We start from the raw sequence: 17148 nt of genomic DNA, 5'->3' as shown, positions 1-17148 counted from the left end.
ACCGACGAATATGACCACCCACCGATGGACTTCAGATACGAGACTGCCTACCACGATGAACAGGAAGGGGCATACGATTTGCCTTATGATACATATGACCAGGACGAATTTGTCAATCTTATACTTGACACTGAAGAGGCCAGAGAGGCCCCCAAAATCCCTGTCAAAATGGGTAACTACCAGTTCCAATTCATGATTGATTCAGGCGCAACTGTTAACATTATGGGTGAGCAGGACTACGCCAGAATACCGAACCCACCTGCACTCGAACTCTCTCGCTCGAGGATCTTCCAGTGGGGTCCTGCAACCCCCCTACAAACAGTGGGGTGTTTCACGCAACGTCTCCTCTTGAACGGCCGGCAGATTGACATGACGATACACATCATCCGGTCACTCGCCAGAAGCCGATGCCTACTCAGCTACCATACGGCGTCTTGCTTGGGGCTAATTGAAATACATGTGAAAACGGGAGACATCATCGTGGTAACCTCGAACGGCCCAAATCTGAGAGACTCAGTCGGCACCGTAACGTGCCATCAATCACAAAACGTGATCACACAAGCTGACATTGCAAGAGACTTCCCTAACCAATGCAAAGGCCTGGGCAAGCTCAAGGCCCCCCCCCATCCGGCTGCACATCGACCCCTCGGTGACGCGAGTACCACAACACCCTCGGAGAGTTGGATTTCATCTACAAACAGCAGTGTTGGAGGCACTCCAACAGTTACTGTCCGATGGCATCATCGAACCTGCCACGGGGCCGACGCCATGGGTATCCCCCCTTGTGGTCGTGCCCAAGGAAGGGGGCAAGATACGGCTGTGCGTGGATATGAGGGTGGCAAACACCGCTATTCAGCGTGAGAGACATCTGGGACCGTGCATCGAAGACATGATCGTCCAACTAAGCAACGCACAGATGTTCTCCAAGCTCGACCTCATTCAAGGATACCATCAGTTGGAGTTACACCCGGAGTCCAGGCCCATCACAACGTTTGCCACCCATGATGGACTCTATAGATACCGGAGGCTAAACTTCAGGATCTCATCCGCTGTGGAAATTTTTCAAGAGGCCATACGGCAGGTGATCAGACCTATTAAAGGCACGCTAAACTACAGCAACGATATCCTCGTTTTCGGATTGTCAAAGGAGTCCCATGACAAGGCCCTGCTTGCCACGTGCGCGGCACTTCAGGAAGTGGGCCTCACGCTCAACATCACCAAGTGTCGGTTTAGCAAATCGAAGCTGAAATTTTTCAGACACATCTTCTCCCGCGAAGGGATGCTCCCAGACCCTGACAAGGTCGACACGATTACCAACCTGGGTGAGCTGCAACAGGTAGCCGAGTTCCGCTCATTCCTCGGCATGGCGGGTACTGTGCGAGATACATACCCCACTATGCGTCCCTCACCGACCCGCTGAGGAAACTTCTACAAAAGGAGTCAATCTTCGAGTGGACCCCTGCCTGTCGTCAAGCGTTCACAGACATCAAGCGAGCCCTTACGGAGGCGCACCGCCTCGCATACTTCAACCCGTCGTGGCACACTGAAATTGTCGTGGATGCGAGCCCAGTGGGCCTTGGCGCCATCCTGGCCCAGACCAGCGGTGAGGATGTCCACCCAAGACACGTGATCGCCTACGCGAGTAGGGCGCTGTCCACTCCGGAACTCGCCTACTCCCAGGCGGAGAAGCAGAGCTTGGCCGCTGTCTGGGCCTGTGAGCATTTCCATAAATTCATCATCGGGAAAAAGTTTACGTTAATCACGGACCATCAGGCCCTGCTGTCCCTATTTGGGAACCCGCACACCAAAATGCCCCCCAGGATTGAGAGGTGGGGCATCCGCCTGCAGGAATACAACTATGATATTGTACACCTCCCTGGGGGTGACCTTAACCCAGCTGACTATCTATCACGACATCCTGTCGGGGCGCCACTGACCCGGAAGGGAGACGTCGCCTATGTACAGTACATATCAGCCAACTCCCTACCACCTGCGTTGTCCCTTGAGAGAGTTGCCGCCGCCTCAGCTGCTGACCCTACCACGGCCCTCGCCATCAGCCTCATGTCCACCAACAAGTGGAACGACCATCGCAGAGCAATGCTGGTGCACCCGGGGGTGTGCAAACAGGAGATCGAGAGGCTGGCCAGGATACATAGGGAACTAGCCGTCAAAGACAACAACATCCTCCTTAGAGGGTGCAAAATCGTCATCCCTGCCACACTAAGGAACGAGGTCGTCAACATAGCCCATGAGGGACACAGAGGAGCTGACAACACAAAGAAGCAGCTGCGGTGCCACGTCTGGTTCCCATTTTTAGACGCGGCAGTGGAGGAATGGGTGAGGAACTGTCATGCATGCCAGTGCACAGCCCCTCCAGAGCATCCACCCCCACTGCAACACACACAGATTCCAGAACGTCTGTGGGAGCGCGTGGCAATGGACTTGTATGGGCCGACGGAAGCTGGTGACTACCTCCTGCTTTTCATAGACGAGCACTAAAGATTCCCCATCGTCAAAACAGTCACCACCACCGTATTCCCGCAAGTAGCGGCCGCGATAGAGGAAGTGTTTAGTGAGTGGGGGATCCCGAAGACAGTCAAATCCGACAATGGGCCACCGTTCTGCGGGCACGAATTCAGGACACTAACGGAACACTTGGGGTTTGAACACATGAAGGTGACTCCTCGCCACCCGCAAGCGAATGGCATGGCCGAATGCTTCATGGCGTCAATCAAGAAGACGAGACAAAGAGCCAGAGTAGAGGCAGTCGACCCTCACCAGGCGTTGTGCCGACTCCTACGGGACTATAGAAACACCCCCCATGAAGCCACAAACAAGACACCCGCGGAATTAATGCTCCGTTACAATGTGAGAACCCGCATACCTCACAACTCATCATATGAGGAGCCGCCCAACATGGATGTACTCCAAAGGGACGCAGAGGCAAAAGAGAAAGCAAGATGGGACACCGATTCCCGCCGCCACGCGGTGATACCGGATTTCCACATAGGGGATGAAGTGCTCGTTCAGCAACCAACACCCAGGAAGACAGATCCGCGGTTTGCCCCGAGCCCCATGAGGGTAACCGCAGTAAAAGGCACAATGGTGACAGCCGAGGACCAGAACAGAGCTGTCACCAGGAACTGTCAACAATTCAGACACTACAGCAGACGGGAGAGAGTGGAACCGCCCCAGCGGTCGGTCTCTCCAGAGCCGCGAGAGTCGTGGGATGACTTGTGGATTCCCCCGGGAAGAGACCCGGGAAGAATGAGTCAGGAAGAAAGAACCCTGGAATCATCTGGGCCAGGTACCCTTGACGAGAGACCTCGGAGAGTCATCAAGAAGCCAGTGAGATTAGTTGAAGAATGTTGACTCTGATGTTTGGACATGTTTGTTCGGGGTGGTGTTGCCAGGCACTCAAGGGTTAACGAGTGCGGCCCCCGCCGTCGGGAAGGCGGAGTTATTGTAGCGGGGAGCGGGAGGAGAAGAGGGGAGTTCTGGGTAAGGCGCAGGAGCGCCAGTTCCTGTTAGACATCGGTTGGAATAAAGAGTTGTTTGCTTCCACTCCGTGTGCGTGTCCTCCTTATTGGCCCATCCAAGCGGGCAACAAATGCCTTGTCTTGATCTGTAGACCAGAGAAATGGAGCATATTTCTTCAGGAGAGCAATGATCGGTTGAACAATTTCAGAGAAGGACGGTATGAACTTTCGGTAAAAATTGGCAAGTCCCAGGAAAGATTGAATCTGTTTCACGGATGTGGGAGCCGGCCAAGATAATATGGCTTTTACCTTTGAAGGATCCATTCCAATTCCTTCTGGACTAAGGACAAATCCTAGGTAATTAACAGAAGTGACGTGAAACAGGCATTTCTCAGGTTTAGCTAGGGGTTTGTGTTCACGTAATCGTTGTAAGACTGCCTTAACATGCTCTTCATGCTTTAGAAGGTCCTTGGAGTAGATGAAGATGTCATCCAGGTAGATGATAACGAAGAGGAACAGCATGTCCAAGAACACCCTATCCATAAAACGTTGAAAAACTGCTGGGGCATTAGCAAGTCCAAAGGGCATGACTAGATATTCAAAATGGCCGAAGAGAGTTCTAAAGGCTGTTTTCCATTCGTCACCTTCCTTTATACGAATGAGATGGTAAGCACCCCTTAGGTCTAATTTTGTGAAGATTACTGCACCTCTGACTGCTTCCAGGATATCCGAGATGACGGGTAGAGGATAACGGTCCTTGAGAGTACACTGATTTAGACCACGGTAGTCCAGACATGGTGTCATGATCTCTGCTTCCAAAAGGTCAGGGTTTTCCCAACTCCCTTGGAAGCAGATCCATAACCCAGGTTCCGAGGGCCAACCAGTCCCAATTGGGACCTTTTGGACCCAGTCCTGGCGCCAGTGGCACCAGGCTCATAAATGTGTCCAGTCCCAGCGCTGGAAGCGCCGGGCTCATAATGCTTGGGTGGACTTACCTGCAGCAGACCATGCTGCTTACTTGCCTGCCAGCTGAGCCTCTGATCCTCTTCTGTTTGGAACTACTTTTCCTGTTGGGTGGGGCAGGAGCCACTCCCTAGATTCAGAACACTGGAACTCTTCTGGAAAGCAGGAACTCTTTTCTTACCTAGGCGTGGCTGTGGAAGGAGACACCTAAGCACTACAGGAGGCTATTTAAACCACACCCGGTGGATGAATCTTGCTTTGCGTTATTCTGCATCCTCTGCAGCAGAACGCTCATCGTGTCTTCTGCATCGGATCCTGGGCCTAAGGAAAAAGGCTTACCATCCTGAATCCAGTCTTCAGCAACACCTATAAAGACAAGAAAGAACAGGTTAGCATTCCGGCATCTGAAAGACAAAGGCTTACCTACTCTTCGTGCGCTCCGGAGGTCTTCACACTGCATTCCGGCATCTGAAAGACAAAAGCTTACCGACTCTTCGCACTCTCCGGAGGCCTTCGGCGCTGCATCCTGCATCTGAAAGACAAAACAAGGTGCGTTTAAAGACATTGGGGAACTTTAATACTCACGTGCCATTACTCCTTTCCACATCAACCCCAGTGGGTATTCCGGCACCCTGCAGCCGCTCCGAACTCGTACCTGCAAAATAAAAGACAGTTAGAGCGCATCGTGAAGCAGGCAACAAGCGCTTACTTACGTGCTTCCAGGCGCTTCTATTCATCATACGGACTCCATCTTCAACTCACTTCAGCCCGTCATCCGCCATCGCCGGAACCTGCAAAATAAGAGACATCATTGCTAAAGACTTTAAAGACAATAGAATTACTCGAAACTTACCGTTCGTGCAGTAAACGACGGACAGCAGTCCTCTGAAGTCAAGAGGCCTGCGCTACCGATCCAGTGAAGAAACTGATTACAGCACCCTGCCCCGAGGCAGATGGAGAGCTCGGCATTCACTTACCTAAGACATCTTACTCTTGAAGTCAGGCATACAGTGCACAGAGGTCCAGCCCAAAGAGCCAACCGGGTGCTACACATCACCTTTGAAGATACGGTAGTCGCCCAGTCAAGACCGGCGCCTCTGCGAGAATCAGGTGAGCGTTACACATGGTCTGAGTTCCTTGGTATCTTTCTTTGGAACGAAGAACAATAAAGCTCCCGCTGGAGATTTGGACGGGTGTATGGTGCCATTTTCCAGGTTAGTATCCAGGTATTCTCGGAGAGCCTTCTTTTCAGGTTCAGATAATATAAACATTCTCCTGAAAGGAATCACAGCTGTGGGTTCGGTATCGATGGCACAATCCTCTGGCCTGTGAGGAGGGAGAGCTTGAAATATCGCGGTCGAAAAAACATCAGAAAAGGCTTGGTAGGCCCTGGGAATCTGGATGATGTTAGAAACGGTGACTGGACTTTGTTGGTTCTCTTGAAAGTCTCTGGAAGGCCTTGGTAAGATATCCAGGGATAGGCAGTGAGCCATACAAAGTTCAGATCCATGAAACAGTGAGCCGGCTGCCCAGTTGATGTAAGGATTGTGCCTCTACAGCCAGGGCATCCCAAGAACCATAGGATAATGGGCTGATTTAATGAGGTCAAATTTGATTCTCTCTTGATGGTGATTAATAGAGAGTAGAATCTCTTTAGTCTGAAGAGTAATGGGTCCTGAGGACAGACAGCCTCTACTGGTTGCATTGTAACTCGGCTTTCATGTGGAATGTTATGAGCAGTGACCCAATCTTGATCTAGAAATACGCCCATAGCTCTGCAGTCAACTAATGCCAGGATGGGGTAGGATTCTGTCTTGGAAGGCGATAGTAGGGCCTGCAGAATCACAAGGTTATTTTGTCCAGGAGAGTTCAAGGATGGAATTGATGTGGAGCAAACATCTCTCTCCCGACACTGTGCTCCATCTAGGATCTGGAGCTGGCGTTTCCCGAACGCCGTGGAGGAGCAATGGGACATTCTCTCACAAGATGTTTATCGGAGGCACAATACATGCATAGACCAGTATGGATTTGTCGCATCCTTTGCTGAGGGGAAATGGGTCCACGAAAGGCTCCTAGTTGCATAGTTACTGGGTCCGGGGTAGAAGGAACAGTTGACTCTGCTCTAGGGGTATGTTCTGTGATGGTCTTTTGGAGACTTGCCTTAGACTTCCTCTTCTCTGCTCTCCTTTCTTGGATTCGGAAATCTATCTGTAAGGCTAGATCCATAAGAGCCTGGAAGGAGCTTGGGCAGGCCACCCTAGTGAGCTCATCTTTTATTTCTTGGTTCAGCCCCCTTCGGAAGAGTATAAAACTGGCTTCTGGAGACCAGTCTGCTTCTTTCACAAGTTGTTTGAAACGGGTAACATAGGTGAGCATATCCTGGGACCCTTGTTTAAACTCGAGTAGTCTCTCTTGAGCACTATATACCTGCTCTGGGCGATCAAACATTTCCTTAAGGGCTCTCACAAAGCCATCATAGTCATCCAGGAGAGCGTCACTTGTATTGACTAGGGGGGTTGCCCAAGTCGATGCATTTCCAGTGAGGTGTGAAATCATAAAGCCCACCTTTGCTCTAGGAGTGGAGAAGTAGTAGGGCTTGAATGTGAAGTGAACTAAACACGAATCAAGGAAGGCGCGGGAGTCTTGGAAGAACCGTCATACTTGTCCACTATTCCACCCAATATTACGTTTTCTTTGGTTGCGGAATCACGTGATAGAACTAGCTGCTTTAATGCTGCGTTCTCTGCCTTGAGGTTCTGTACCTCTGTTGTTAATTCCTGCATGCCTCGCATGAGGTCTTGAACGGCGGCTTTGAAGGCAGGCGTCCCCTAGATAGCACAATCCTCCCCACAATGAGAGACAATAATGGACTCTCCCAGGATGGGAATAAGGCCAGGACAAAGTGCGGGTGAGCTTAAATGGGAGTTTATCAATCAAAATAGGGCATGCAAAGAACTCTGCAAACTCCGAGAGCGCTCTGTCTGACAATAGCAAAGACAGGCATATATATTTACAAAAAACGTCATAACAACCTACATACTATAGGGGTCACAAGTTCGTGGGGATTGGGTGGCGACGACTAGCTATAGGTGCTGCTGCGATGTGGTTTGCCGCGGCTGGAGGACGTCACTGGTTACCCTCGTGGGTTGGGCTGGGCCTGGCAAGTCAGCTGGGCTCATCCGGGTGGTGTTGTGCCAACCGTGATCAGTGTCAGAGATGAATGTCTTTCCTGACTTTCTGCCCTAGGGCCACGCACACCGCAGTCATTCAACATTGCATTATTATCTTCCCTGGTAAATCTTCCAGTAGGTTATTCTACAGGTTAACGCAACACAGGAGGAATGCACCTAGAGTGGGGTCTGTTGGCGATTCATCAATACATGGTTACCATCGTCCTGTTGACCGGGTATCGGAGGTCGTGGGGTTGGGTCTCGGGGCATGGGACAAGCGGTCCGTGTTACCATGTCTTGTTAGAAGTCATTATGGATGTGTTCCTGTAATGTTGCCATAATATTGGGTGTCCTAATTTTGCAGGGGCCATTAACCTAAGGTGAGCCGGTGGGTCGTGGAGCCTAAGAAAGGGCGCCTTTGGATCTGTGTTTTAAGGCCGGGGTTTACTGCTGGGTTGTAAATAATTCAGGTGGCAGGCCGTGGCCTTGGGTGCTGCGGGGGAATGTGAATGCTTGAAGCGGCTCCAGCCGAGTTGGGGGAGGTGGAGCAGGGCAGCACAGGCCTCTGCTTTTTCGTCTGGCCGGCTTCACTGGGAGGAAGGGGGAATGGCCTTGCGTGTGCTCACAAAGGTATTTTCCTCGTGTGTTGCAGACTTTAGGTGGAAGAGACATAAACATTCATATAATATACAATACTCATTGAGTCTTTCCAAAGCTCACATTTTTGACATTGCTAGTGCCATCCATATGGCCAATTTGAGCACATTACTTGTACACTATGTTTTAAGCAACTACAACATTTTGTTATATGCTTATACATACACGGTAAGTGAGGTAGTAGTAAGGTTGGTGGAGCACGCAGGAACAACCCGCCACTGAGACTGGCGGCAGTGGCACATAGTGGGCTCGGACACACATATGGTGCATTTTCGTGCACCCCTTACATGAGCCCTCAGTATGGTTGCATTTGTCTTCCTTTGCACTCTAGCAGCATTAGTTCAGTTTTGGCGCGGGACCGTGGGGTGCAGTCTTTTCGATAACACCCATAACATGAAAAACCACCGGGACGCTTTTAACATTTGCGCATAGCTACAGGGATGTGGGTGCTTCATCCCTAATGTCATATGAGCACCCATCCTGCCATTTTCATATATTTTACAGGTTTTTTAGTCAGAGAGGTTGTGGAGAGAACGCTTTCATCACAGGTGGTTTGCTCATTAGTATTTGGGGACTTTGCTTTTGTCAGGGGACCATTGTACAGTTATTTTCCACCCAGGCCCTGCTGGCCAGGTCATGCTGGAAACAGCGATACATTGCGGAAGGTGAAATGTTACAGTGTTGGTATCTAACACTAGCTCATGCCGTCTGTTCATGGGAACGGGCTCTTAGCGGATCTGCCAGGGAGCTGTGGCCACAGGGATAAGTGATACTCTCCAAGGGTGGGGGCCGCGCGGCGGTGCACAGGGCTCAAGCCATTTTTATTATAAAAATGGTTTCCAGGGCCTAGCTAAATTGAACAGGTTTGGTCAATGTCTTCAGCCAGTGCCACACCCGCCACCTGGGCCCTGGTGGCAGGGAGGACAATCGATGAACCATGAACCTCACGGGGGGAGAAGAGGCAGGGGAGCGGGGTCTCCTGGACCAGTCCTCCCATACATTTCCCCCTTTCGTTACTTAAGTAACGAATACTTTAAATCCTCCAACCTCCTGCACTCTTCCTCGTCAGCTATAGCGTCATCCCATGCAGGGGTGCCTTTTATGGGCATCCATGCCCTGCACACCCCTCGCAGGCTTTCACCTCTCCTAGCATATTCATCTGGGGTACAGGTCAGGTATATACAACCGCTCTCCCCTGCTAGGTCCACCCACACTTCCTCATACCATTCATGTACACGGGGTTCTTTAATTGTAGTGTGCCATAACTTATCTACCATATCATTGTCGTGGTACATGGGCACCATCTGGAATATTGATGTGTAATCTGTTCCCGTTTGTACCTGTGCTTCCTGCATAGTTTGTATTGTACCGCGGGCATTGCCCATTGTCACCATCATCATTGCGCCATTCGGCACTGCGTTGGCACAACATCGAAGACCCACCTGGCATAGGCAAAAAATGAAAAGGAGGAACACTACAGCCGGCATCAAAAACTTGACAGTCATTCCCAGCCATGATGGGACCCAGGAGAAGATATTGTCGAACCATGTACTTTCTTCTGCTCCACCTTCCAGTCTCATTCTTTCTCCTAGGTTATGTACTGCTTCGATCACATGGGACAGGGAGCCGTTATCTGCGTCTTCAGAAGGTACGAAAGTGCAGCAGGCACTTCCGATTTTTCGGCAAACACCTCCGTCCATTGCTGTCAGCAGGTCCAAGACATACCTGTTCTGCATGGTCATTAGCCGTAGTGCTCGCAGCTCCACTTTTATTACGTTAAACCCTTCTTCAGTATCATTTGCCAGTTGGATCAGTTCCCAACGTGTGATTTGGAGCCACTTTGCATTTGCTCGTGCCTGGATGCTTGGGACGAGTGAGGCGAAGAACGTTTCTGCAGAGCTGAATAATCGATATTTATCTGGGATCTGTGCCAGCAGTTCTGATGATGCTTTTGATATGTAGTTCGATGATCGTCTGTTTCGGGACAGCGCCCCTTCCTTGTTTCCGGAGGACAAGACATATACTTGTGATTCTGCAGTTGGTTGGGCCCCACTCTGTTGAGATTTTCCTCGCATCTCCTTGCCCCCATCAATGTGGCTTTCCGGGATTACCATTAGCGCGGAGTGCAGGGTGGCCAATGAACAGCTGCCACCCCAGGATTGTGGGAGGTGTAGGTATGCCTGGTTGCCACATACCCAATAGGTATCCATTAGGGCCGCTGTCCCTTTTCTCATATCTGGGATGGCGAGGGTCTTGTTACAGTTCTTGTTTGCCCCCGTGGTGGTTCTCCCGTCTCCCTTGAAACACAGTTCATAGTTTATTTCTTTCTGCAGCTTGAAGGGTTTTTCGATGGCTGTTACCCAAGTCAATTTTGAGATGTGTTCCTTCCATATGGGTGTGCATGTCTCTTCTATCCATTGCAGTTTCTCTGGTGCCACACTCCGCAGTGCTTCAGCCTTGCACATTATTTCTTCGTCCTTCCACTTGTTGTCCGAAAAAAGTGTCCCTTGTATTATGGCTCCTCAAAACAGACCACTCCTACTGCCTTTGGGTAACAGGTCTTTTCGTTCTGCAGCATCCTGAAAGTTACCTCATGTGCCTGGAAGGTGTTCTTAATTCTGCACAACGTGAGATGAAGGAAACACTGGGCATCGACGATAGGCAACTCTTTCGGTAACAATACTTTGGGTGTACCTGAAGCATGGGGAATGAGGGAGCAGACATAACAGCTCTCGTTCGTTGTTTGCTTAGCCGTTGCACTCATGTCCGCATACCATTTATTTGTCTGGTGGGGGTGTCGTGGGTCTTCCATTTTGTCTAATCCTAACCCATAATATTCATCATAGTTCCTCCTCCCCGCCTCCCTTCTCCGTCTGTTATTCCTTTTTCTAAGGTATTTCCCGGCCTCATGGGCGATGGACAGTGTGGGCCCCCCTTTCTCCCTCTCGCCCCCCTTTGCCCAATCATCATATAATATTTCATATCTCGCTGTCATTTCTTCATTCTCTTTCTTTATGCTATCTAGCAGTGTGTTTTTGGTTATGGGAGCGGGCCGGCCGGTAGGGGTGTTATATAACCAGGATATAGCAGAGGGGTTACGATCATTCAGACTGCGGGCATTGTAATTGGACACTTTTGGCGAGGGAGTTGTGCTATTTTGCCTTTTTTCCTTCAAATCCTCATTTTGCTTGATAGCAACATTAGATGGTGTCGTGTAATATCCCCATACCAGTTTAGTTCCATCGCATACCAAAAAGTCGCCTTCTTTAGTATTTACAATTACTGTTTCATTTGTCACATTAGTTCCGTTTATCCCTCCCCCCTCGTTCATCTCGATAGAGATGAACGCTATAAACCAATACGTAACCAGTCCGAACATAATTGTAAAAAATAACGTAATGCAAACAGACAACCCACACTCATACGAATATCTACATCTCTCAGCTAAAAATTCTCTATATCTGATAAATCTATCCGTTGCAGGCTGCCCGTTAGTTGCTTTTGTAGTTCCTGTTTGAGATATAAAAGTGCGTTAAGTGCATGCATGTAAACATTTTTGTTGGCACTACCAGTGCCAAGGTGTAACGCTCACCTGATTCCCACGGAGGCGCAGGTCTGGCTGCTGATGCTTCTTCAATGGTGAAGCGCAGGACTCTGAAGATGGACAGGAAGGGCCCCTCTACTCTGGCTTCTCCGGCTCGCAGGAATATTCCCCTGTGCGTGAAAAGGGAGTATTACCTACTGACTGAGTTATGCTCAAGCCTCCCACTCTCTTCCAACCCTCCACGATACCCTTCCACGATTCCCCGTGAAGTCTCACCTTAGGGTCAGGAAGGATGAGCTCTCCATCCTGCTTCTGATGCAGGGGCGCATTGAAACCCAGTTACTTCACTGGATTGAGGATTATGGGAGTTCAGGTAAGCTTGACTATTCAGGTAAGGCTCTGTAAAAGTTCTGTTGCAAGTTCAAAAGTCCATGCTTAATAATAATGTTCATTGTCTTTTTCCCCTTAGGGGCCGGGGTTCGGAATGCCGGAGATATGGCGCCGGCCCGAAGTGATACGTGCAGTTCCAGTAAATGACAGGTAAGTTCTGGATGAGCGCTCGGGTAATGTCTTTGCATTCGCTCATTCAATGTCTTTGTCTTTTTTCCCCATAGGGGCCGGGGTCCGGATGCCTGGAAGCGGAAAGACCCGAAATGAAATGGGAATGACCCAACAGGTAAGACTTAGAAGGAAACTCAGCTTTTTCTATTCCCTTCCTTCTCTCACCTTGTTCTTGTCTTTCTCTCTAGGTTCTGGGAAGTGGCTGTGGATCCGGATGATCGCTGCTGAAGATGGTGGCGTCCAGGAAAGGTGAGTGAAATGCAGCGCTGCAGCGATCGTAGCGAAATGCTTTTAAAATGATGTCTTCCTTTTCAGGATCGTCGGTGTGATGTCTCTGTGGTGCTGATTTAGCAGGTAAAGTCTTTTGTCTCCCTTTGCAGGTGACCCAGGATACTGACAGGCGTGGCTGAGGTCCAGATGCAGGAGCTGACACGGTGAGCGTCCAGCTGCAAGGAGCAGAACAACGCGAAGCATGAGTTGCTGATCGGGTGTGGTTTAAATAGCTTTGGAAGAAGTTCCAAGTGTGTATTCTTCCTCCGATCAGGTATGTATCCTTCCCCGACCACACCCGGGTGGAAAGTAATCCCACAGGTAAAGTAGTTCCATTCAGGCCTCAAGAGGGCCTGGATGTGGCAGCATGGTCTGCATCAGGTAAGTGCACATTAAAACACTTGAACACATGTCTAGCTAAGGCGCCAGGACAGGGGTCCAACATGAGCCTGGCGCCTAAGGCGCCAGGACTGCGTCCAAAGGGCCCCAGCTTGGGCCCGCTGGCACTCCCCTGGGGGAAATGATGCCTGCCTCTGGGGTTGCTGGGTCGGACCTGGCTCCTTGGAGGTAGGCATCATGACACAAGGTATCATGTAAGGGGAATAGGATTGGGTAGGGGAGGGGGGTTGGGATGTACAGAGAAGGGAGCATACAACATACGTAATCTTCACATTATTATTTTACACATAAACCCATTATTATTATTATTATTATTTTTTTTTTTTTGCAATCCTTCATCATTATAGATAACCTGTAATATAATGTTTTTTCATTAACAATTTTCTCTGGCAGGTATGCTTCATCCACACACATTTTTGTATTCACTCAACATTTTCATTAGTTATGTTTGCTGTTGTCTGTGCCTCCTCATCCACCTCTTCCTGCACACTATTATATGCTTTTCGTACATCCGTCAAATGTATCCAGTACCTGAGGCCCTTGACTTTTACAGTCGTAGGGGTGCAAAATACCACTTCATATGGTCCGTGGAACCGTGGTGCATTCCACCGGCGCACAAAGCTCCGGACATAAATGAACTCTCCCGGCATCAGTTGTACCGGTGTTTCAGGTTCCGTAGAGGACTCTGTTGTGTTCCCTTCTTCCCTTGTGAATGGTGGTGAGAGCTGCTTTGATATTGCGCGCGCTGCCCTAGTTAGCTTTTTCAGGTATTCTGTGAACTCATCTCCCAATATCGCGGCGCTTCTGTGCGCGTCTGAGTGTGCTGTGTGCATTCGTCTCCCTGTCACGATTTCGTGCGGGGACAAATGGTGGTCCTTGCTTGGCTGATTCCTCAGCTCAAACAGCGCAAGGGGCAAACAGTAAATCCAGTTTATCTTTAATGAGAAATACAATTTGGACAATCTCCCTTTTAGCAGTCCGTTCATCTTTTCTACCACGCCATTACTTTGAGGATGATAAATTGAGCACAATTTATGTTTTATCCCCAATAATGTCGTCACTTCTTTGAAGAGCTCGTTCACGAAGTGAGTGCCGTTGTCTGAGCGAATTACGTCGCAAATTCCCCAGCGCGGGAATACTTCCCTTACTAGGAACTTTGCAGCGCTTTTAGCATCAGGTCATGCACATGGGCCTGCTTCCACCCATCTTGAGAATGGGCATACAACCACAATCATGTAGCGCGCCCCATTACACCTTTCCCCCATGTCCGCGTAGTCTATGTGCAATTCCTTGAAAGGTCCGACTGGTTTTGGAATTGTTCCCCTGAGTGTACGTAAGGTCATTCCAGAGTTGTATATCTGGCACGTTGTGCACTCCATTGTCAATCTTGATACGTGATCCTGGAGACAGGGCACAAACCAGTTTTCTTGTATCTCTGCTGCAATGTGTTGCTTGGTGTTGTGTGCTGGAAAGTGTAATTGCTGAAACGCTATTTTTCTAATAGCTTGACTGGCATTACCACTTTCCCTGAGTTATTTTGTCGCCATAGTAAATCTGTTGCTGATTGGCTGCACCCTCGTTTTACCCACATCATCCTTTCATCGCCACTTGCTCCTTCCTGTAGCTCTAGTATTTGTGATATGGACATCGCATTGTATCCTTCTGGGAGCTCTTCGTTTGTCTTGTGCTGCAGCATGTACTCACCTGTTTCATGTTTTTCAAAGTATGAAGCTTCCTTGGCAGCAGCGTCCACTGCCGCGTTCCCCAAAGACACAACGTCTGTGTTTGACGTATGTGCTTGGCACTTCACTATTGCTACCACTGTTGGGTCTTTTAGGGCCTCAATTAACTCCTTCAGCAATTCTGCATGCTGCACTGGAGTCCGATCTGCTCTTCGAAACCCCCTCCGCACCCATCTTGCCAGACCTCCATGTACTGTTGTCGTCATGTAAGCTGAATCTGTGTATATTGTTACTGCACAACCTTTAGCGGCATGTAGTGCTTCTATTAAGGCAATGAGTTCCGCTGCCTGTGCTGAGAAATGGGATGGAAGGCGATACTGCACTAGTGTCTCATACTCACCTTCTTCCAACCTCACCACTGCCAACCCCACATGTTTCTCTCCCGTGTCCATGTCAATTGATGCTGACCCCTCCACAAAGTATACCTCCCCCTCGCTCAGGGCATTCTCGCACACCACCGTGTCCTCCCCTGTTTCCCCTGTGTAAGTCGCACAATTGTGTTCCTGCATGTCCTCCAGTGTGCATGCTTCTGTGATGAATGTTGCCGGATTCACTGTCCTGCATCGTACCACATGGATGTTGGCACAGGACAGTATTATTTCATAGGCAGTCGCTCGCTGTGTGGTCAGTGTACTTTTTGATCTCTCAAGTATTGCAAATAATGAGTGTTCCACAAACAATGTGACAGGGCATCCCATTACTATTGTGGCACTTTTCTCAATGGCGAACGCGGCGGCAGCGAGAGATTGCTCGCATGCGAAGTGACCTTGCATCACTGCATCCAAGGTGCCACTATAGTAAGCCAGCGGTTTGTGTCCTAGAGAAGTCTTTTGTGTCAGTACAGCTGTCATGAGTGTTCCCTTACAATGTGAGAATAGGAAAAACTCGCGTTCATAATCAGGGTTGGCGAGTACTGGAGTACTCGAAATCAATTCTTTTAGGGACTTGAATGAGTCACTCATCTCTTCTGACCATTCTATTTTCCTGTTCTCTTGTTGTGCCTCCTTGAGTGCTTGCAGTAATGGTCTCGTGTATGCTGCATAATCTAATATCCATGCTCTGCAATAATTGCACATTCCCAAAAATGTCTGCATCTCCTTCACTGTTGTGGGTTCTCTTAGTGATCTTATTGCTTCTACCCTGTCAGGGATTGTTCTCTTTCCGTCTTTCGATATCAGCTGCCCCAAGTATAAGACCTCTTCCTGACAGTATTGTAGCTTTTCCTTGTCCACTTTGTACCTCTTGTTTGCCAGCAGTGACAGGAGTGTTACTGAGTCTTTTCTGCACGTTTCTTCATTCTGTGCGCAGACGAGCAGATCGTCTACATACTGAATGATTGTGCTTTCAACTGATAAATTACCCAGGTCTTCATGTAGTATGCGGTTGAATATACTTGGGCTCTCACAGTATCCCTGTGGTAATCTGCAATGTTCGTATCTCTTTCCCCCTAAGGTGAATGCCGTCAGGTATCTGCTTTCTTCAGCCAAGGGGATGGAGAAGAATGCGTTTTTCAAATCGACCACTGTAAAATGTGATGCCGTTTTTGGGATACTGCATAATATTGAAGCAGGGTTCGGGACTAAAGGGAACTCTTTCTGTATGACGTCATTTAAGGGGCGTACATCCTGGATCATCCTCCAAGCCCCTCCCTTTGCTTTTTTAATCGGGTAGATACAGGTGTTGCATGGTGAGTTTGAAGGCACTATTATTCCCTGAGCTAATAATGTATTTATTGTCTCTTTTATCCCTTCCTCAGCTTCACGGGACAATGGATATTGCTTTACTCGGGGCAGGATTGCCCCTTGTTTGAGTTTTATGACCACTGGCGTCACTCCATGCAACAACCCCACATCATGGGGGCCTGTTGTCCACAAATTGCCTGGCACCAGTCGCATGTCATTGTCAAAAAATGACGGTGGTGTTCCCAATACTGCCATCAATTGAACGGGAATTTGCCTAGCCTGAATCAAAATGTCACAGGGCATTGCTATTTCCATTATTATTTCAGCATCATTGTCTGAATCAGAGAAGAGATCCTCATCAGATATGTCTCGTAGGGCAATATTGGCGTTGACGCACAGTACAGTACGCCATTCACATCCATCTATGTCCATCCCAATTACTGCAATCCTTTTCGCTGACACCTGTACAGCATGCAAGTCTAATGATACCACTGACCCTGGTGCTATGTCTGGGCGCACTATTGGGCGGAAGATGAATTCCGCGGGTATTCTCCAATCCAGCTTTTTTAGCTCAGGAACTACTTGGGCCAGTGTTTTCAAACCTTCAATAAACATTCTTTCATCCACTGGCAGGCCACGTATTTCCGGAGCAGTTGTTTGAGCCTGTACTACCAGCATTAC

This window comes from Ambystoma mexicanum, chromosome 5q (assembly GCF_040938575.1).
Source record: "Ambystoma mexicanum isolate Mex_15411 chromosome 5q, UKY_AmexF1_1, whole genome shotgun sequence".
NCBI classification, from domain to species: domain Eukaryota; kingdom Metazoa; phylum Chordata; class Amphibia; order Caudata; family Ambystomatidae; genus Ambystoma; species Ambystoma mexicanum.
Note: the sequence above shows the minus strand (reverse complement) of the source record.